The sequence below is a fragment of the Mustela nigripes genome, chromosome 4 (genome assembly GCF_022355385.1).
Source record: "Mustela nigripes isolate SB6536 chromosome 4, MUSNIG.SB6536, whole genome shotgun sequence".
Taxonomy (NCBI): Eukaryota; Metazoa; Chordata; class Mammalia; order Carnivora; family Mustelidae; genus Mustela; species Mustela nigripes.
Genome location: NC_081560.1, coordinates 122,494,011 through 122,515,520, shown reverse-complemented (window position 1 = coordinate 122,515,520; position 21,510 = coordinate 122,494,011). Strand labels below are relative to the sequence as shown.

General features: G+C 39.1%; 1 long non-coding RNA gene across 1 annotated transcript in view; it reads left to right on the top strand.

Moving 5' to 3' along the window:
* LOC132015192 (uncharacterized) overlaps nucleotides 1-21,510 on the top strand; it is a 500,917-nt gene that overhangs the window by 381,829 nt on the left and 97,578 nt on the right. The window lies entirely within an intron of this gene.

Below are 21,510 nucleotides of genomic sequence, written 5' to 3'. Positions count from 1 at the left end.
CTTGGTAGGTGAACTTGGTCTCGGCTGGATTTCTTGTTGATCTTCTGGGGGAGGGGCCTGTTGTAGTGATTCTCAAGTGTCTTTGCCCCACGCAAATTGCACCGCCCTTAGCAGGGGCCCGGGGTGAGTAATCTGCTCGGGTTTGCTTTCAGGAGCTTTTGTTCCCTGAGCGCTTTCCTTTCCGTAGAGTTCTGGAGGAGTGGAATACAAATGGTGGCCTCTTGGTCTCCGGCCCGAAGGAGCCGAGAGCCCAGGGCCCCACTCCTCAGTGCGCCCTCAGAGAACAGCGCCCAGTTACTCCCGTCTGCCTGACCTCCGGCCGCGCTCCGAGCTCACAGAGCCTGCGACCGGTTCAAGGTAACACCGAGCTGTGAGCTTACTGTCGGCTCTGTCTCTGTAGCCGGCTTTCCCGTTCCAATACCCGCAACCTCTGCGACACTCAGACACCCCCGATTCTTCTGTGACCCTGCGGGACCTGAGGCCACGCTGACCCCGTGTGGGCTTCGCCCCAGTTTAGCCTCTGGAGCGATGTCCCTCAGCGAAACAGACTTTTAAATGTCCTGATTTGGGGGACGCCTGGGTGGCTCAGTTGGTTAGGCAGCTGCCTTCGGCTCAGGTCATGATCCCAGCGTCCTGGGATCAAGTCCCGCATCGGGCTCCTTGCTCAGCAGGGAGCCTCCTTCTCCCTCTGCCTCTGCCTGCCATTCTGTCTGCCTGTACTCGCTCTCTCTCCCTCTCTCTCTGATAAATAAATAAAATCTTTAAAAAAAAATAAAAAATAAAAGTCCTGATTTTGTGCTCCATTGCTCTGCCGCTTGCCGGGAGCTGGCCCCTCCCCCCGGGGTCTATCTTCCCGTCGCTTTGGATTCACTTCTCCGCCAGTCCTACCTTTCAGAAAGTGGTTGTTTTTCTGTTTCCAGAATTGCTGTTCTTCTTCTCTTCGATTTGCCGATGGATTTTCAGGTGTTTGCAATCTTTAGATAAGCTATCTAGCTGATCTCTGGCTAGCTGAAATAGTTTCAGCCTGCTACTTCTCCGCCATCTTGACTCCCCCATGTGTAATTATTATTATTATTTGTTATGCTATGTTATTCACTACATAGTACGTTATTAGTTTTTGATGCAGTGTTCCATGATTCACTGTTTGTATATAACACCTAGTGCTCCATGCAGTCCATGCCCTCCCTATTACCCATCACCAGGCCAACCCATCCCCCAAAACCCTTTCCCTTCTAAAACCCTCAGTTTGTTTCTCAGAGTCCACAGTTTCTCATGGCTTATCTCCCTCTCTGATTTTCCCCTCTTCGTTTTTCCCTTCCTTCTCCTAATGTCCTCCATGTTATTCCCTATGTTCCACAAATAAGTGAAACCACATGATAATTGAATTTCTCTGCTTGACTTATTTCACTCAGTGTAATCTCCTCCTGTCCCATCCATGTTGATGGAAAAGTTGGGTATTCATCCTTTCTGATGGATGAGTAACACTCCATTGTATCTGTGGACCACATCTTCTTTATTCATTCATCTGTTGAAGGGCATCTTGGCTCTTTTCACAGTTTGACTATTATGGACAACGATGCTATGAACATTGGGGTACAGATGGCCCTTCTTTTTCACTACATCTGTACCTTTAGGGTAAATACCCAGAAGGCTCTAGTCTTCAGTGGATAATCAATCATTCTCAGCCTGTCATTGTGTTCCTCAAAGCACCAGTTGCCCCAGTAGGAACCATCCCATGCCAGTTTTCTTACAGTGACTAAATGCACATAATTTCCAAACACTTGATATAGAGCATGTCTTTAAGCATATCCTTCCACCAGAACCCCATGTCAGTTCCTTCCCATCAGTGAGAACTTGACAATCACAAGCTATCTCATTCCATGGCTGTCTAGACCTGACCACATCCAGTGATGGGGTCCCCATCACCTGCCAGACAGCAGCCCATGCAACTCCACAATCTCAACTTCATGTCGGTTTTCTCAGGCCATCTGTGCCTCCAATAGCTGCTACTTGGGTTCCTCATAAAGATGACTCTGACACGGAGGTTATCTCAGGGGAAGTGTATCGCAATGTGTTTCTAGGACCAGTATTTATAGCTTTTGGTCTATTTCTGACCAACCATCTCTGTTTATTTTTATCATGTTGTGTGTGTTCCTCATGCACCTGATTTCTGTATGCCTGTGTGATATCATAGTTGTGAAACTATTGTAGCAATAATTTGAAGCTTAAAATGGCAAGATTTACCTGCAGAGAGGAACAGTGTTTGCTTCTGCTGGTAAAATGAGGACACTCACAGTCCAGGGTCACAGCAATTCAATTTCTGCAACTGACAGAATTAATGGCTGAGCCGAGAATCGTATGCAGGGCTTTGTACTTCCAGTTATCTCTACTCTATGGAAGTGAACTTTCCGATTTCTGGCAGAAAGTAAAGAGTTCATCAGTTCTTATTTATCAGGTTATGGGCTGTAATTGGTTTTCCTCTCTGGATCTGCAGGAATGGTAAATTTTTCACTTCACCCTCTCAACCTCTCAGTGGTCCCTGTGGGGTTAGGAAATGCCCTCAGGATTGAAACATCCCCAAACACTCAGCTCATTTCCCTAGGTTTCTTTCATACCTCCTCATCCCCACATCATAGTCTGGTAATTCTTCACTATTTTGTTGACTCTATGATACCTTCAAGCCGATTTTTAAATATTTCTAGCTTTTTAAATAATTCTCAGAAGATAGGCTTATGCAAATATTTAATCCACCTTTAGCAGAAGTCCAAGTTACTATCTTTCAAAGTATATTTACGTTGCCTCTGACCTGCAGGCACTAATCTTTAGAACAGATAGCTGAACACATGTTGGATTTATCATCCTAAACCTTATAATGTCACAATACAGATGTGAAGAGATGCAACTTCTGAAGATTACAGTCTGTACTGTTCATATGTACAACTTGGCTGGAACATTGTGTGCACATATGTTTAAGAGTCATTTAACCAGGAAAAAATTACATGAAACACATATCTTACATGCAAACAAGGCAACTATGATATGGCTATTAGTTTGTTTCAGAAAACTAAAATATGTTCAAGTTGTTGAAAGAGATTTTAAGTCCATATCAAATAATGATAAGAGATAGTCGGGGATGATCACTCTAGTGTGTAGTTTTCTCTCTGTAAGACAGTAGTATGGTTCTCTCACAGAATTAAGCTGAGGGATACCATCCCTGAGAAATACTGAATCAGTGGTATTTTCATCTTTGGTGCATTAAGGGGAAAAAAATGTTTTGCTGATTTAAGGACACATTTTTTGCTTTCAACTACTCACATTCTACCATTAAAATGGAATTTAAAATACAGACTAGAGAATGTCGCATTTGGCTTTTGGGCCATAGGAAAGGAAAGGTTAATGAAAGCACAGTCATACAGAATAAGGCAAGAGGGAAAAACAGAAAAGGTGTTCATTTGACTTATGTGGGATTTGTTGATTCTTATTTGGTGTAATTCTGGAGAGGCTGAATAATGTGAGTATTTGAAAGACAAGAAGATTTAGAAAATACTATTATGAAGTGTCACAGCATGATAGAGAATTGACATCTCCATGTTTATATAGGGTATTTATCCATTCTGATGAACAAGCGTATCCTATTCATTATAATTTTGTCTTTGAGCCTTCTAAACTTCCCTGATATTTTATTTGGACTTAAATAAGATTTTGTAGAATGACCTCCCTTAGTTCAACTATTAAAATATTTATTGGGCATACATATGTGTTTGACAGACTTGTAAAATAAATGTAGGGTTATACAACCTGGTTTTACTTCAAAACTTGATACATGACACAACAATGAGCCCCCACCACCATATCAACATCAGCACCAGCATTACCCCATCACCACTACTACTCCATCACTATCATCATCCTTATCACTATCATCTCCATCACCATCACCTGCTAGCATTAGTTTAGATGTAAAGATCAATAGGAGACAACCCTTTCATTGAATGTGGAGAGGGAAGTTAGCCAGTGTTTGCAATGTCGAGGACAATGATATATGTATTCTATGAGAGGCTAAATGAGAGTATTCAGTGCTCTTGACATAACTAAATTCTAGAGGAAGAAAAGATATTTTCAAAATTATACAGGTATTTAACAGGATAGTTAGTGCAGGACCCTTAGAGCAGCTCAGAATTGTACTAACTGTACAGGAGGTTCTGAGTGAGATGACCTGGGTCTGGATTGGAGAGAAGGGTGAAGTCAGGGAAGGTTGGATATGCCCTGCAAGGAACTTGGATTTGGTGCTAATGGTGATGGTGAAGCATTGAGGGATACCAGGAAAGGAACACTTTCTCTCTGTCAAAGCTGGAAACTGAAGAAAAATGAGAAGCTAATGTAAGATTCAGATTCGGATTATATTGGATGGAGGGTGTACTTCACTACATCCATATTGGTGTTAGAAGTGGTCCTTTGGTCCCCGATTAACTCTTTTTAGCTGCTCAGTGTCTCCAGGGTCCTCAGAATAAAAACACAGAGAATATGATCAGCCTTTAGCTCCCTTCCTCAGTTTGTTTTGTGTTACTTAGTTTCAGTGGTGTTTCTCGTATAGATTATAATCTTTTTATAGATCTTTTTTATATAATCCTTTTATAGATAAATTGAAAGAATAACAGAGGTAGATGGCCAGGCTCTCTAGATGATGCACTCTACTTTTTCCATGTGCCATGTCACACACATCTGATATTGGCACATAACCACACTGAGATGTAGAATCACAGGGTATAAAGTCTACGTACTACCAACCTAATTAACGGCTGTTCATACTGACCTGTCTGGATCACCTGCAGAAGCAGTGTTTGTCAGATTTTTCCACTGTGGAGTCACCACTTTTATCCCTGTACAGACTATAGCCTTCAGAAGGAAGTCGCTTAATACAGTACACAGTTGCGAATTAAGGGGTGGAGGGGCATGTTGGGGGTCATTTGGTTGAACAGTAGACTCGATTTTGGCTCAGGTCATGATCTTGGGTGCTGAGATCCAGCTCCACATCCAGCTTTGCAGCCAGTGCAGAGTCTGCATGAGACTCTTTCCTTCTGCCTCTGTCCCTCCCCTTCTTACCCCCAGGTAGATAGATAGATAGGTAGGGAGATAAATAAATAAAATCTAAAAGAATTGGGAAGTTACACATGGAATATCTGCATAATTATTAGGAATTCTTAATGGGAATATTGTCTCTTCTCCCCATTTATTAATTTACTTAGTCATCCGGTTTTTCTGTCAATATGTACTGATGTAAATAAATATGTGCATATTTGTTCTATACTTTGAATTATTTTTTGTTTCATTAGTAGAATTAAGGTTTTCCCCAGTCCTTTTCAATATCTGTAACATTATTTTCAACTTTGTCCATTCTCATTCAATATTTTAAAATGTTTGAGCATTTTAATGAATTTTGAGCCAATTAACTACATATTTTTTAAAAACCATGAAACTGTATCTACAGATTAGAGAAACAAAGCCATTACCATGTGTCATGTTTAAGAAACAATCCTTTAAATCTACAATGCTAAAACCTAGCATTTATAGTTGCCAAAGTTAGTAAATATAATTATATGTTGAATAGGAAGTTTATATCAAGAACAAAACAAAAGAATAGATAGATTTTTAAATATATTTGTAGCCTTAAAATTAACTGATTTATTTCCATTTAATACATATTATTGACCCAGAAATTTTAATAAAACACTACTATGTTTCCTGCCCTTGAAGAATTCCTAAGTCTAGAGAGACCTAAAATAAATAACTTTTTTATAGTGTGTTAAGTGCTACAATAGCACTTAAAATCCCTGAAAAAATGCTTAAACTACTTTCAGCTGGTTATAGAGTATATTTTAAGAAAATAAAATTTTATAAATATTTGATAATAATTTTAATAAAAGCAAAAGAGATTTACTATTATTCTTTTTCTTCTAACTGGAATATAAGCTTGTTTTATATACTTGATAATTATTCAATAAATGAACAGATGGATGAATGAGGCTTTATGTGGTTCCATGCCATGTTTCAGCCACAGTTAAAAATCATAGGTCAGGGGTGCCTGGGTGGCTCAGTTGTTAAGCGTCTGCCTTCAGCTCAGGTCATGATCCCTGGGTCCTGGGATTGAGCCCTGCATCAGGCTCTCTGCTTGGCAAGAAGCCTGCTTCTCCCTCTCCCACTCCCCCTGCTTGTGTTCCTTCTCTAGCTGTGTCTCTCTCTGTAGAATAAATAAATAAAATCTTTAAAAAATATCATAGGTCAGATATAAAAGGCAATTTGCCGAAGAGCACATGAACTGCTTATATAATAGCTTTCTTAATTTTTTAACCTAGTTTACTTGGTTCAGTTGATTTGCTATTTTAAAACATTTTCCCCAAGACTGCTTCATTAAAGCACTCTTCATTAATCCTTCAAACTCACACAACACACACAGGGGATCTATTCTTTGTAGTTCCCATTAAAATAAAAAACTTACAAGGGGATATCATACTGTGTCATAATTTTTAACTTTAATTACAACCATGTATAAAAATGATAACATACAGGGTAAGTTGGGAGAACAAGGAGATGTAAAGGAATTTATAATTTTGTCTTGTATCACAGATCAGGTAACAGCCAAGTAGTGTTCCTAGTTCACAAAGTTGACTGTTTCAGGTAATAAAGCACAATAATTAATTACAGGCATATGCTTTTAAACCTTAACGAACATTTTATATTTTAACCAAAATAACACAGTGAATCAACATTATATAAAGATCAGTTTGCATACATATTTAACAGAAAGGCATACATGACATTTTAAACACTGGTAAGAGTAATGTGGTACACGCCAATTGTAGAAGAATTCTTTCATTTTAGAGGTAAAGTGAGGTCTCTTTTTTTGTACATTCAGGTACCCTGCTGCAGATCTCATAGAAGCTTATGTACTTTGTGCAATCTCCTTTAAAAATAGCAAGGTGATGTCATCCTAATTACTGTGAGACAGGGCATTATGGATTATTTCCCTGTGTGATTATGGGATTAACTTCAGTTTGAAGTTTAACTAAGATGTCAGAAATCTCAGTAATAGGTGTGGGTACCTGATTTCTATGTACTTTTTTTTTTTTTTTTAAATCTGTGATGTAGAGTTCTCATGAAGGCCAAAAAATTTTTCCAATTTTCCTATTAAATGAGAAAGTGTTCCTAATACCCTTTCACAAGGCTGGTGCAGAGCCCCCATAGGCAACCAAGAAGGTGGCCAGACTTAGGAAGGAAACACCAGGTATGAAACTTGATCGGGGGTAGCGGGGGGTGGGCAAAGAAGCCAGACACATAGTGTAAACTCCAATCATAGAGATATAATAGTGCTGCTGTCGTGTGATTGCATAATTAATGACACGAGTTAATGTGGAGCTGAGATATAAAATGTACCAGGTACTTATTGTTACTGAGCTTTTTTTTTTTTTTTTTTAGGCCATGTGATTTTTAAGTCATGTCCATTATTCCAGCAATAATTCTGTTATTCCCAGCAACCCTGTTAATAAGGATGCATTACCACCCCCCCCCAAACAAATAGATTTGAATATTTGATTTTTGTTTTGCCCTTGATAACTGGCTTTGAATCTTCTCAGCTTTCTGCATTCTAAGATGGAGGTGATTTATGAATTAAAATACATAAATGGTCATTAGCTTAGTAAATACTAACCAGGCATTATTATTGTTGAAGCTATTTGGATTACTTTTCTAATGGGAAAACAGAGACACAAAGAAGATGAACAACTTGCCTCAGATTGCATAGCTGTTAAATGTCAAGGCTGAGATCTAAACACACGTCTTGTCCAGATCCAACATCAAATCTGAAGGACCCAAATAAAAGACTAAGTTTATTTTTTTATTAGATATTTTATTTATTCATTTGAGAAAGAGAGAGAGAGCACAAGCAGGGGGAGAGGCAGAAGGAGAAGAAGAAGCAGACTCTCCGCTGAGCAGGGAGCCCAATGCGGGACTCAATCCCAGGACCCTGGGATCATGACCTGAAGGCAGACGCTTAACCATCTGAGCCACCCAAGCATCCCTAAAAGACCAGGTTTAAAATGAGAATGTCATAAACTGGAGTTGGAGTCAAGGATAAGAATTGTTTAGGGAACTTAATTGTGTGAGACCATGTGAAAAAGAAACAAGGATTGCCCTCTGTGTTCTGTGCATTTTCTTTTGAGCTTCAAAAGTTTATCCAAGTGGGTGTACCAGATTGATATGAAGGTCAAGAATGAGAGTTGATGCCCAAATCCTAACTTTCTATATATTTGTGAACTTGCATACTGTCTGATAGCTAAGAGCACTCTGTCTCTTCCCCGTAGAGGTTTTGAGATGATGAATAGTTTGGTAGTTTCCCTCCAGTGGTACAAAAGCCAATCTTGGTACACAGGAATTTTACTAGAGTACTCCTGGCTTTTCATAGCAATTACAAAGAATTGACACATCTTTAATCAAATTTTCAGACCTAGACTGCCATGTCTATTCTCATTGGCCTTATTTTCCAGTAGTTCCCCAAGACTCACATTTCTGCATGTGGGAGGAGAGAGTCATCCCATTTCTCCTGTTAAGGAAATATACTTTATACATCACATCGAAAAATCAAATCTACCCTAGTTTGTTTCAAAAACGCATTTGCCACATCTTTAAACATATTATCAGAATTCTATAAACATACCTTCTAGACACATAAAATGTTTCTTTCATTTGATCATGTGAGATTCTGGCTCTTGTATAAAATGATTTCTGAGGTTTGAGTTCCACTAGACAGCCACTGAGATTCTATTAAAATTAGGATTCTTTGAATTAAAAATTCCATACTTTGGTATTATATAACATATGTGAATTGGTATTTTCCATTTCTCTCTATGTTGTATTTTTTTGCTTGGATCTGAATTCATATTTTTAAGGCATAGTTAATGGCGTCTAGTAGCAAGTTGTATGCAATGTTCAATTTATTAAACAAAAATAGCAAAAGCAATGCTAGAATATTTCCAGTATGCCCTGACACAAAGTATTTATGAATTATACTAGAGGAAAGGTGATACGTAAGGTTTTGAATTTCACATGGGCATGCGTGATGTTTTCTTCTCATAAATTCCAATTTAACTTATAAGAATACATTATCTCTGCCTTCAACTGCAACAGAACCAAACAAAACCACTAAAAAGTAAAATGTGGCACTTACAAGGTGAATCTAACCAAATTGGTCTCCATTTTTATTAAATAAGACTTTATATATTTTTTTGATAGCATGAGAAAATAGAGTCCAAGTATAATCCTGAAACAAAACCCTACAGTAGTTCTAAAATAAAAGTTGAATGCACTATCTGTATTCTGGTTGTGCCTCGGTTAATTTGGGAATATCTAAGTGGGGTCAAGACCTACACTAATGCCTTCACAGTAGGATTCTGTTTTGTTTTGTTTTTCAGATTCCACATGTAAGTAGAATCCTGCAGTATTTGTCTTATTTTACTTAGTGTATACCCTTGAGGTTTATCCATGTTGCCACAAATGGCAAGATTTCTATTTCTGTGGCTGGGTAGTACTCCATTGTGTGTGTGTGTGTGTGTGTGTACACCGCATCTTCTTTGACTATTCATCCATCAGTGGACACTTTGTTTGTTTCTATATCCTGACTACCATACTTATTCATTCATCAATGAATATAGGAGTACACATATCTAGAAAAAGATATTTGAAACACCCTGAAGAGATAAGTATTTAGTTACAAATATAATTCCAACACAAAGATCTATTCATCAAGAGTAAATTAGGCCAAATTAATAGACAAAATTCATTTTGATTTTTAGTACTACACCTTAAAATTCTCCATCCTTTCCTCATATTTTCAAAAAAGAAAGGTATATTTCAGAATTATTCCTCTACACCTACTTTATTTTTAATTTTTATTAACATGTAATATATTATTTACCCCAGGGGTACAGGTTTGTGAATCATCAGGCTTATACATTTCACAGCACTCACCATAGCACATACCCTCCCCAGTGATCATAACCCAGACACCCTCTCCCTACCCCACCACTCCACAGCAAACTTCATTTTGTTTAATGAGATTAAGAGTCTCTTATGGTTTATCTCTCTTCCGATCCCATCTTGTTCCATTTTTCCCTTCCCTACCTCCCACAACCCCTGACCCTGCTTCTCAATTTCCTCATATCAGAGAGAACATATGGTAATTGTCTTTCTCTGTTTGACTTGTTTCACTTAGCATAATACCCTCTAGTTCCATCCATGTCATTGCAAATGGCAAGATTTCATTTCTTTTGATGGCTACATAGTATTCCTGTGTGTGTGTGTATCAAATCTTCTTTATCCATTCATCTGTTGATGGACATCTTTCTGTAGTTTGGTTATTGTGGACATTGCTGCTATAAACATTGGTACCTGTGCCCCTTTGGATCACTACATTTGTATCTTTAGGGTAAATACCCAGTAGTGCAATTTCTGGATCATAGGGTGGCTCTCTTTTCAACTTTTTGAGGAACCTCCATGCTGTTTTCCAGAGTGTTTGCAGTAGCTTGCATTCCCACCAACAGTATAGGAGGGCTCCCCTTTCTCTGCATCCTTGCCAATGTCTGTCATTTCCTGACTTGTTAGTTTTAGCCATCCTGACTGCTGTGATGTTGTATCTCACCATGGTTTTGATTTGTATTTCCCTGATGCTGAGTGATATGGAGCACTTTTTCATGTGTCTGTTGGCCATCTGGATGTCTTCTTTGCAGAAATGTCTGTTCATGTCCTCTGCCCATTTCTTGATTGGATTATTTGTTCTTTGGGTGTTGAGTTTGATAAGTTCTTTATAGATTTTGGATACTAGCCCTTTATCTGATATGTCATTTGCAAATATCTTCACTCATTCTGTCAGTTATCCGTTGATTTTTTTACTGTTTCCTTTGTTGTGCAAAACCTTGATCTTTGTATTTTTAAGATTTTTATTTATTTATTTAACAGATAGAGATCACAAGTAGGCAGAGAGGCAAGCAGAGAGAGAGGGGGGTAAGTAGGCTCCCTATTGAGCAGAGAGCCCAGTGTGGGGCTCAATCCCAGGACATTGAGATCATGACCTGAGGCAAAGGCAAAGGCTTTAACCCACTAAGCCACTCAGGTACCCCCAAAACCTTGATCTTGATGAAGACCCAGTAGTTCATTTTTGCCCTTGGTTCCCTTGCCTTTGGCGATGTTTCTAGGAAGAAGTTGCTGCTGCTGAGGTCGGAGAGGTTGCTGCCTATGTTCTTCTCAAGGCTTTTGATGGATTCCTGTCTCACATTGAGGTCATGCATTTGGAGTCTATTTTTGTGTGTCATGTAAGGAAATGGTCCAGTTTCATTTTTCTGCATGTGGATGTCTAATTTTCCCAACACCATTTGTTGAAGACACTGTCTTTTTTCCATTAGACATTCTTTCCTGCTTTGTCGAAGATTAGTTGATCATAGAGTTGAGGGTCTATTTCTGGGTTCTCTATTCTGTTCCATTGATCTCTATGTCTGTTTTTGCACCAGTACCATACTGTCTTGATTACAGCTTTGTAATAGAGTTTGATCTGGAATTGTGATGCCGCCAACATTGGCTTTCTTTTTCAACATTCCTCTGGCTCTTTGGGATCTCTTTTGGTTCCATATAAATTCTAGGATTATTTGTTCCATTTGTTCGAAAAAAAAAAAGATTTTGATATTTTGGTATTTTGATAGCGATTGCATTAAATGTGTAGATTGCTTTAGGTAGCATAGACATTTTTACAATATTTGTTCTTCCAATCCATGAGCATGGAACGTTTTCTCATTTCCTTGTCTTCCTCAATTACTTTCATGAGTACTTTATAGTTTTCTGAGTACAGATTCCTTGCCTCTTTGGTTAGGTTTATTCCAGGTATCTTATGGTTTGGGGTGTAAGTGTGAATGGGCTCAACTCCTTAATTTCTCTCTCTTCTGTGTTGCTGTTGGTGTATAGAAATGCAACTGATTTCTGTGCTTTGATTTTATATCATGACACTTTATGAATTCCTGTATCAGTTTAAGCAGTTTTGGAGTGGAGTCTTTTGCCTTTTCCACATAAACTATCATATTTGCAAAGAGTGGGAGTTTGACTTCTTCTTTGCCAATTCAGATGCCTTTTATTTCTTTTCCTTGTCTGTTTGCTGAGGCTAAGACTTCTAGTACTGTGATGAATAGCAGTGGTGATAGTGGACATCCCTGACGTGTTCCTGGACTTTGGGTGAAAGCTCTCAGTTTTCCCCCATTGAGAATGATATTCGCTGTGGGTTTTTCATAGAAGGCTTTGGTGGTATTGAGGTTTGTACCCTCTATCCCTACACTGTGAAGAGTTTTGATCAATAAAGGATGCTGTACTTTTTCAAATGATTTTTCAACATTTATTGAGAGTATCATATGGTTCTTGTTCTTTCCTTTATTAAAGTATTGTATCACATTGATTGATTTGTGGATGTTGAACCAGCCTTGCGGTCCGGGAATAAATCCCACTTGGTCGTGGTGGATAATCCTTTTAATGTACTGTTGTATTTTGTTAGCTTGTATTTTGGTGAGGATTTTTGATCCATGTTCATCAAGAATATTGATCTGTAATTCTCCTTTTTGATGGAGTCTTTGATTTTGAGATCAAGGTAATGCTGGCCTCATAAAATGAGTTTAGAAGGTTTGTTTGTTTGTTTTTTTTTCCATTTCTATTTTTTGGAACAGTTTCAGAAGAATAGGTGTTAATTGTTCTTTAAATGTTTGGTAGAATTCCCTGGGAAGCTCTCTGGCCCTGGGCTCATGTTTTTTGGGAGGTTTTTGATGACTGCTTGAATCTCCTTACTGCTTATGGATCTGTTCAGGTTTTCTTTTTCTTCCTGGTTCAGTTTTGGCAGTTTATGTCTCTATGAATGCATCCATTTCTTCCAGATTGTCAAATTTGCTGGTGTATAGTGGCTCATAATATGTTCTTATAATTGTTTGCATTTTTTTGATGTTGGTTGTGTTCTCTCCTCTTTCGTTCATGATTTTATTTATTTGGGTCCTTTCTCTTTTCTTTTTTTTTTTTTTTAATATAATTTTTTATTTTTTATAAACATGTATTTTTATCCCCAGTGGTACAGGTCTGTGAATCACCAGGTTTACACACTTCACAGCACTCACCAAAGCACATACCCTCCCCAATGTCCATAATACCACCCCCTTCTCCCAAACCCCCTCCCCCCAGCAACCCTCAGTTTGTTTTCTGAGATTAAGAGTCACTTATGGTTTGTCTCCCTCCCAATCCCATCTTGTTTCATTTATTCTTCTCGTACCCACTTAAGCCCCCATGTTGCAACACCACTTCCTCATATCAGAGAGATCATATGATAGTTGTCTTTCTCCGCCTGACTTATTTCGCTAAGCATGATACCATCTAGATCCATCCATGTTGTCGCAAATGGCAAGATTTCATTTCTTTTGATGGCTGCATAGTATTCCATTGTGTATATATACCACATCTTCTTGATCCATTCATCTGTTGATGGACATCTAGGTTCTTTCCATAGATTGGCTATTGTGGACATTGCTGCTATAAACATTCGAGTACACGTGCCCCTTTGGATCACTACGTTTGTATCTTTAGGGTAAATACCCAATAGTGCAATTGCTGGGTCATAGGGCAGTTCTATTTTCAACATTCTGAGGAACCTCCATGCTGTTTTCCAGAGAGGTTGCACCAGCTTGCATTCCCACCAACAGTGTAGGAGGGTTCCCCTTTCTCCGCATCCTCGCCAGCATCTGTCATTTCCTGACTTGTTGATTTTAGCCATTCTGACTGGTGTGAGGTGATATCGCATTGTGGTTTTGATTTGTATTTCCCTGATGCCGAGTGATATGGAGCACTTTTTCATGTGTCTGTTGGCCATCTGGATGTCTTCTTTGCAGAAATGTCTGTTCATGTCCTCTGCCCATTTCTTGATTGGATTATTTGTTCTTTGGGTGTTGAGTTTGCTAAGCTCTTTATAGATTCTGGACACTAGTCCTTTATCTGATATGTCGTTTGCAAATATCTTCTCCCATTCTGTCAGTTGTCTTTTGATTTTGTTAACTGTTTCCTTTGCTGTGCAAAAGCTTTTGATCTTGATGAAATCCCAAGAGTTCATTTTTGCCCTTGCTTCCCTTGCCTTTTGCGTTGTTCCTAGGAAGACGTTGCTGCGGCTGAGGTCGAAGAGGTTGCTGCCTGTGTTTTCCTCAAGGATTTTGATGGATTCCTTTCGCACATTGAGGTCCTTCATCCATTTTGAGTCTATTTTCGTGTGTGGTGTAAGGAAATGGTCCAATTTCATTTTTCTGCATGTGGATGTCCAATTTTCCCAGCACCATTTATTGAAGAGGCTGTCTTTTTTCCATTGGACATTCTTTCCTGCTTTGTCGAAGATTAGTTGACCATAGAGTTGAGGGTCTATTTCTGGGCTCTCTATTCTGTTCCATTGATCTATGGGTCTGTTTTTGTGCCAGTACCATGCTGTCTTGATGATGACAGCTTTGTAATACAGCTTGAAGTCCGGGTTTGTGATGCCACCAACTTTGGCTTTCTTTTTCAATATCCCTTTAGCTATTCGAGGTCTTTTCTGGTTCCATATAAATTTTAGAATTATTTGTTCCATTTCTTTGAAAAAGATGGATGGTACTTTGATAGGAATTGCATTAAATGTGTAGATTGCTTTAGGTAGCATAGACATTTTCACAATATTTATTCTTCCAATCCAGGAGCATGGAACATTTTTCCATTTCTTTGTGTCTTCCTCAATTTCTTTCATGAGTACTTTATAGTTTTCTGAGTATAGATTCTGTGTCTCTTTGGTTAGGTTTATTCCTAGGTATCTTATGGTTTTGGGTGCAATTGTAAATGGGATTGACTCCTTAATTTCTCTTTCTTCTGTCTTGCTGTTGGTGTAGAGAAATGCAACTGATTTCTGTGCATTGATTTTATATCCTGACACTTTACTGAATTCCTGTATAAGTTCTAGCAGTTTTGGAGTGGAGTCTTTTGGGTTTTCCACATATAGTATCATATCATCTGCGAAGAGTGATAATTTGACTTCTTCTTTGCCGATTTGGATGCCTTTAATTTCCTTTTGTTGTCTGATTGCTGAGGCTAGGACCTCTAGTACGATGTTGAATAGCAGTGGTGATAATGGACATCCCTGCCGTGTTCCTGACCTTAGCGGAAAAGCTTTCAGTTTTTCTCCATTGAGAATGATATTTGCGGTGGGTTTTTCATAGATGGCTTTGATGATATTGAGGTATGTGCCCTCTATCCCTACACTTTGAAGAGTTTTGATCAGGAAGGGATGTTGTACTTTGTCAAATGCTTTTTCAGCATCTATTGAGAGTATCATATGGTTCTTGTTCTTACTTTTATTGATGTGTTGTATCACATTGACTGATTTGCGGATGTTGAACCAACCTTGCAGCCCTGGAATAAATCCCACTTGGTCGTGGTGAATAATCTTTTTAATGTACTGTTGAATCCTATTGGCTAGTATTTTGTTGAGTATTTTCGCATCTGTGTTCATCAAGGATATCGGTCTATAGCTCTCTTTTTTGGTGGGATCCTTGTCTGGTTTTGGGATCAAGGTGATGCTGGCCTCATAAAATGAGTTTGGAAGTTTTCCTTCCATTTCTATTTTTTGGAACAGTTTCAGGAGAATAGGAATTAGTTCTTCTTTAAATGTTTGGTAGAATTCCCCCGGGAAGCCGTCTGGCCCTGGGCTTTTGTTTGTTTGGAGATTTTTAATGACTGTTTCAATCTCCTTACTGGTTATGGGTCTGTTCAGGCTTTCTATTTCTTCCTGGTTCAGTTGTGGTAGTTTATATGTTTCTAGGAATGCATCCATTTCTTCCAGATTGTCAAATTTATTGCCGTAGAGTTGCTCATAGTATGTTCTTATAATAGTTTGTATTTCTTTGGTGTTAGTTGTGATCTCTCCTCTTTCATTCATGATTTTATTTATTTGGGTCCTTTCTCTTTTCTTTTTGATAAGTCGGGCCAGGGGTTTATCAATTTTATTAATTCTTTCAAAGAACCAGCTCCTAGTTTCGTTGATTTGTTCTATTGTTTTTTTGGTTTCTATTTCATTGATTTCTGCTCTGATCTTTATGATTTCTCTTCTCCTGCTGGGCTTAGGGTTTCTTTCTTGTTCTTTCTCCAGCTCCTTTAGGTGTAGGGTTAGGTTGTGTACCTGAGACCTTTCTTGTTTCTTGAGAAAGGCTTGTACCGCTATATATTTTCCTCTCAGGACTGCCTTTGTTGTGTCCCACAGATTTTGAACCGTTGTATTTTCATTATCATTTGTTTCCATGATTTTTTTCAATTCTTCTTTAATTTCCCGGTTGACCCATTCATTCTTTAGAAGGATACTGTTTAGTCTCCATGTATTTGGGTTCTTTCCAAACTTCCTTTTGTGGTTGAGTTCTAGCTTTAGAGCATTGTGGTCTGAAAATATGCAGGGAATGATCCCAATCTTTTGATACCGGTTGAGCCCTGATTTAGGACCGAGGATGTGATCTATTCTGGAGAATGTTCCATGTGCACTAGAGAAGAATGTGTATTCTGTTGCTTTGGGATGAAATATTCTGAATATATCTGTGATGTCCATCTGGTCCAGTGTGTCATTTAAGGCCTTTATATCCTTGCTGATCTTTTGCTTGGATGACCTGTCCATTTCAGTGAGGGGAGTGTTAAAGTCCCCTACTATCATTGTATTATTGTTGATGTGTTTCTTTGATTTTGTTATTAATTGGTTTATATAGTTGGCTGCTCCCACGTTGGGGGCATAGATATTTAAAATTGTTAAATCTTCTTGTTGGACAGACCCTTTGAGTATGATATAGTGTCCTTCCTCGTCTCTTATTATAGTCTTTGGCTTAAAATCTAATTGATCTGATATAAGGATTGCCACTCCTGCTTTCTTCTGATGTCCATTAGCATGGTAAATTCTTTTCCACCCCCTCACTTTAAATCTGGAGGTGTCTTCGGGCTTAAAATGTGTTTCTTGGAGGCAACATATAGATGGGTTTTGTTTTTTTATCCATTCTGATACCCTGTGTCTTTTGACAGGGGCATTTAGCCCATTCACATTCAGGGTAACTATTGAGAGATATGAATTTAGTGCCATTGTATTGCCTGTAAGGTGACTGTTACTGTATATGGTCTCTGTTCCTTTCTGATCTACCACTTGTAGGCTCTCTCTTTGCTTAGAGGACCCCTTTCAATATTTCCTGTAGAGCTGGTTTGGTATTTGCAAATTCTTTCAGTTGTTGTTTGTCCTGGAAGCTTTTAATCTCTCCTTCTATTTTCAATGATAGCCTAGCTGGATATAGTATTCTTGGCTGCATGTTTTTCTCGTTTAGTGCTCTGAAAATATCATGCCAGCTCTTTCTGGCCTGCCAGGTCTCTGTGGATAAGTCAGCTGCCAATCTAATATTTTTACCATTGTATGTTACAGACTTCTTTTCCCGGGCTGCTTTCAGGATTTTCTCTTTGTCACTGAGACTTTTAAATTTTACTATTAGGTGACGGGGTGTGGGCCTATTCTTATTGATTTTGAGGGGCGTTCTCTGAACCTCCTGAATTTTGATGCTCGTTCCCTTTGCCATATTGGGGAAATTCTCCCCAATAATTCTCTCTAGTATACCTTCTGCTCCCCTCTCTCTTTCTTCTTCTTCTGGAATCCCAATTATTCTAATGTTGTTTCGTTTTATGGTGTCACTTATCTCTCGAATTCTCCCCTCGTGGTCCAGTAGCTGTTTGTCCCTCTTTTGCTCAGCTTCTTTATTCTCTGTCAGTTGGTCTTCTATATCACTAATTCTTTCTTCTGCCTCATTTATCCTAGCAGTGAGAGCCTCCATTTTTGTTTGCACCTCATTAATAGCTTTTTTGATTTCAACTTGGTTAGATTTTAGTTCTTTTATTTCTCCAGAAAGGGCTTTTATATCTCTCGAGAGGGTTTCTCTAATATCTTCCATGCCTTTTTCGAGCCCGGCTAGAACCTTGAGAATTGTCATTCTGAACTCTAGATCTGACATATCACCAATGTCTGCATTGATTAGGTCCCTAGCCTTCGGTACTGCCTCTTGTTCTTTTTTTTTGAGTTGAATTTTTCCTTCTTGTCATTTTGTCCTGAGAAGAGTATATGAAGGGGCAAGTAAAATACTAAAAGGGTGGCAACAACCCCAGGAAAATATGCTTTAACCAAATTAGAAGAGATCCAAAATCGTGAGTGGGGAGAAAGGGGATAAAAAGAGGTTCAAAAAGGAAGAAAGAAAGAAAAAAAAGAAAAAAGAAAAAAAAAAAGAAAAGAATTTAAAAGAAAAGAAAACACCTAAGAAAAATATATAAAAGAAAAAATATATATGTTAGATAAACTAGTAAAAAATCGTTAAAAAAGAAAAAGGTAACAGTTAAAAAAAAATTTACCCAAAGGCGAGAAGAAAAAAAAAAAAACAAAAAATCAAAAAGAAAGAAATTAAGTTAATCGCAAGACTAAAAAAAAATCACAGGGAAAAAGCCATGAGTTCCGTGCTTGGCTTTCTCCTCCTCTAGAATTCTGGTGCTCTCCTTGGTATTGAAACCACACTCTTTGGTAGGTGAACTTGGTCTCGGCTGGATTTCTTGTTGATCTTCTGGGGGAGGGGCTTGTTGTAGTGATTCTCAAGTGTCTTTGCCCCAGGCGGAATTGCACCGCCCTTACCCGGGGCCGGCGTGAGTAATCCGCTTGGGTTTGCTTTCAGGAGCTTTTGTTCCCTGAGCGCTTTCCGTAGAGTTCCGGAGGACGGGAATACAAATGGCGGCCTCCTGGTCTCCGGCCCTGGAGGAGCCGAGAGCCCAGGGCCGCACTCCTCAGTGCGCCCTCAGAGAACCGCGCCCAGTTACTCCCGTCTGTCTGACCTCCGGCCGCGCTCTGAGCTCACCAAGCCTGCGACCGGTTCAAGGTCACCCCGAGCTGCGAGCTTACTGTCGGCTCAGTCTCTGTAGCCGGCTTTCCCGTTCCAATACCCGCAAGCTCTGCGACACTCAGACACCCCCGATCCTTCTGTGACCCTGCGGGATCTGAGGCCACGCTGACCCCGCGTGGGCTTCGCCCCGGGTAGCCTCTGGAGCGATATCCCTCGGCGGAACAGACTTTTAAAAGTCCTGATTTTGTGCTCCGTTGCTCCGCCGCTTGCCGGGAGCCGGCCCCTCCCCCGGGGGTCTATCTTCCCGTCGCTTTGGATTCACTTCTCCGCCGGTCCTACCTTTCAGAAAGTGGTTGTTTTTCTGTTTCCAGAATTGCTGTTCTTCTTCTCTTCGATCTCCGATGGATTTTCAGGTGTTTGCAATCTTTAGATAAGCTATCTAGCTGATCTCCGACTAGCTGAAGTAGTCTCAGCCAGCTACTTCTCCGCCATCTTGACTCCTCGACAGATGAAACAGGTTGGAGGAATTTGTAATCCAGAAGATGGTATGGAAGCAACTACAAGGGAAGGGTGAGACATTCTGCCCATTAGAGTCCAGGAAAATGTCTGAGCTCTGAGACGATGCGGTTTTGGAGTATAGGCTAGGCTTGGTGGCGTGAAGTCCGGAGCCAGCCACCAAGAAAGAATTCTTGAGATGCCTTCAGTGAAAAATGGTGGTTTTATTAAAGCACAGGGGGACAGGACCCCTGGGCAGGAAGAGCTGCTCCCTTTCTCTTTTCTTTTGGGTAAGTCTGGCTTGGGGTTTATCAACTTTATTAATTCTTTCAAAAACCAGCTCCTACTTTCATTGATTTGTTCTACTGTTCTTTGGTTTCTATATCATTGATTTCTGCTCTGATCTTTATGATTTGTCTTCTCCTGCTGGGTTTAGGCTTTCTTTTCTGCTCTTTCTCCAGTTCCTTTAGGTGTAGGGTTAGGTTATGTATTTGAGACCTTGTTTCTTGAGAAAGGCTTATATCACTATCTACTTTCCTCTCAGGACTGCCTTTGCTATGTACCAAAGATTTTGAATACTTTTGTTTTCATTTTCACTTGTTTCCATGAATTTTTTCAATTCTTCTTTAATTTCCTGTTTGAGCCATTCATTTTACCCAGATAAGAATATATGAATGAGAGAGTAAAATACGAAAAGGGTGGCAAAGAACCCAGAGAAATATCTGAGAAATATATACCCAGAGAAATATATATATATATGACTGGTGGATAGAACAGAACCACTTATTTGATTTTGGGTGTATTTTGGTCTCTTAGAAGAAACTAACTCCCAAAATTTTTAAGAAGGAAAAACCTATGTATATATACAAAATACTGGGGATAAAAATATATGTTTATAAAAAATAAAAAAATTAAACACAATGAAAGGATGGAATGTTACTGTAAAGATGAAAATTTAAAAAGATTCTAAAAAAGAAATTGAAGTTGATTGAAAAAAGAAAAAACAAGGTGTAGAGAATGTGATCAGTCAGGCTGGAGCTATATTTAGGGTATATTTTGGTCTATTAGAAGTAATTGTAGGGAGTTGGGGTAAATTGGAAGGGGAGGTGAATCATGAGAGACTATGGACTCTGAAAAACAATCTGAGGGGTTTGAAGTGGCGGGGCGGGGGTGGGAGGTTGGGGTACCAGGTGGTGGGTATTATAGAGGGCACGAATTGCATGGAGCACTGGGTGTGGTGAAAAAATAATGAATACTGTTTTTCTGAAAATAAAGAAATCAATTTAATAAAAAATAAAAAATAAAAAAATAAAAAATAAAATAAAATCTTAAAAAAAAGAAGTAATTCTATTCCAAGATTTAAAGAAAAGAAAAGTATATGTATACAAAAAACTAGGTTAAATTCAATGAAGCAATAAAATATGATCATAAAAATGAAAATTTAAAAAGATTTTTTAAGATGAACTAGTTAAAAAGCATTAAAAGAGGAAAGAGGGAACATTAAAAAATGGAGTAAGAAAAAAATAAAATTTAAAAAATTTAACTTTGCAAGATTAAAGGATCATGGGAAAGAAGAAATGAATTCTATGTGTTGCTTTCCTCTATCTCTGGAAGCCCACAGATCTTGTTGACCCGTGAACTTTGTCTTGGCTCTGTGTTCTTGTTGATCTTCTGGGCGAGGGGCCTGTTGCAGTGATTCTCAAATGTCTTTGCCCATGGTGGAATTGTACTGCCCTTGCTAGTGGCCAGGCTAAGTAATCTGCACAGGTTCATTCTAAGGAGCTTTTGTTCCCTGAATGCTTTCTGTAGAGTTTTGGAGGACAGGAATGAAAATGGTGCCCTCCCAATCTCCATTCCAGAGGAGCTGAGAGCTCAGAGCCCCATTCCTCAGTGTGCCCTCAGAGAAAAGCAGTCAGCCCCTCCCATCTCCCTGGTCTCCTGCTGCATTCCATGGTCACCAGCCTGGGACTGAGCGATTCTGTCTCTGACATACGGCCCTATTTGAAGTCTCTAAACCTAGCAGATTCCTGCCACGTGCTCCTATGCT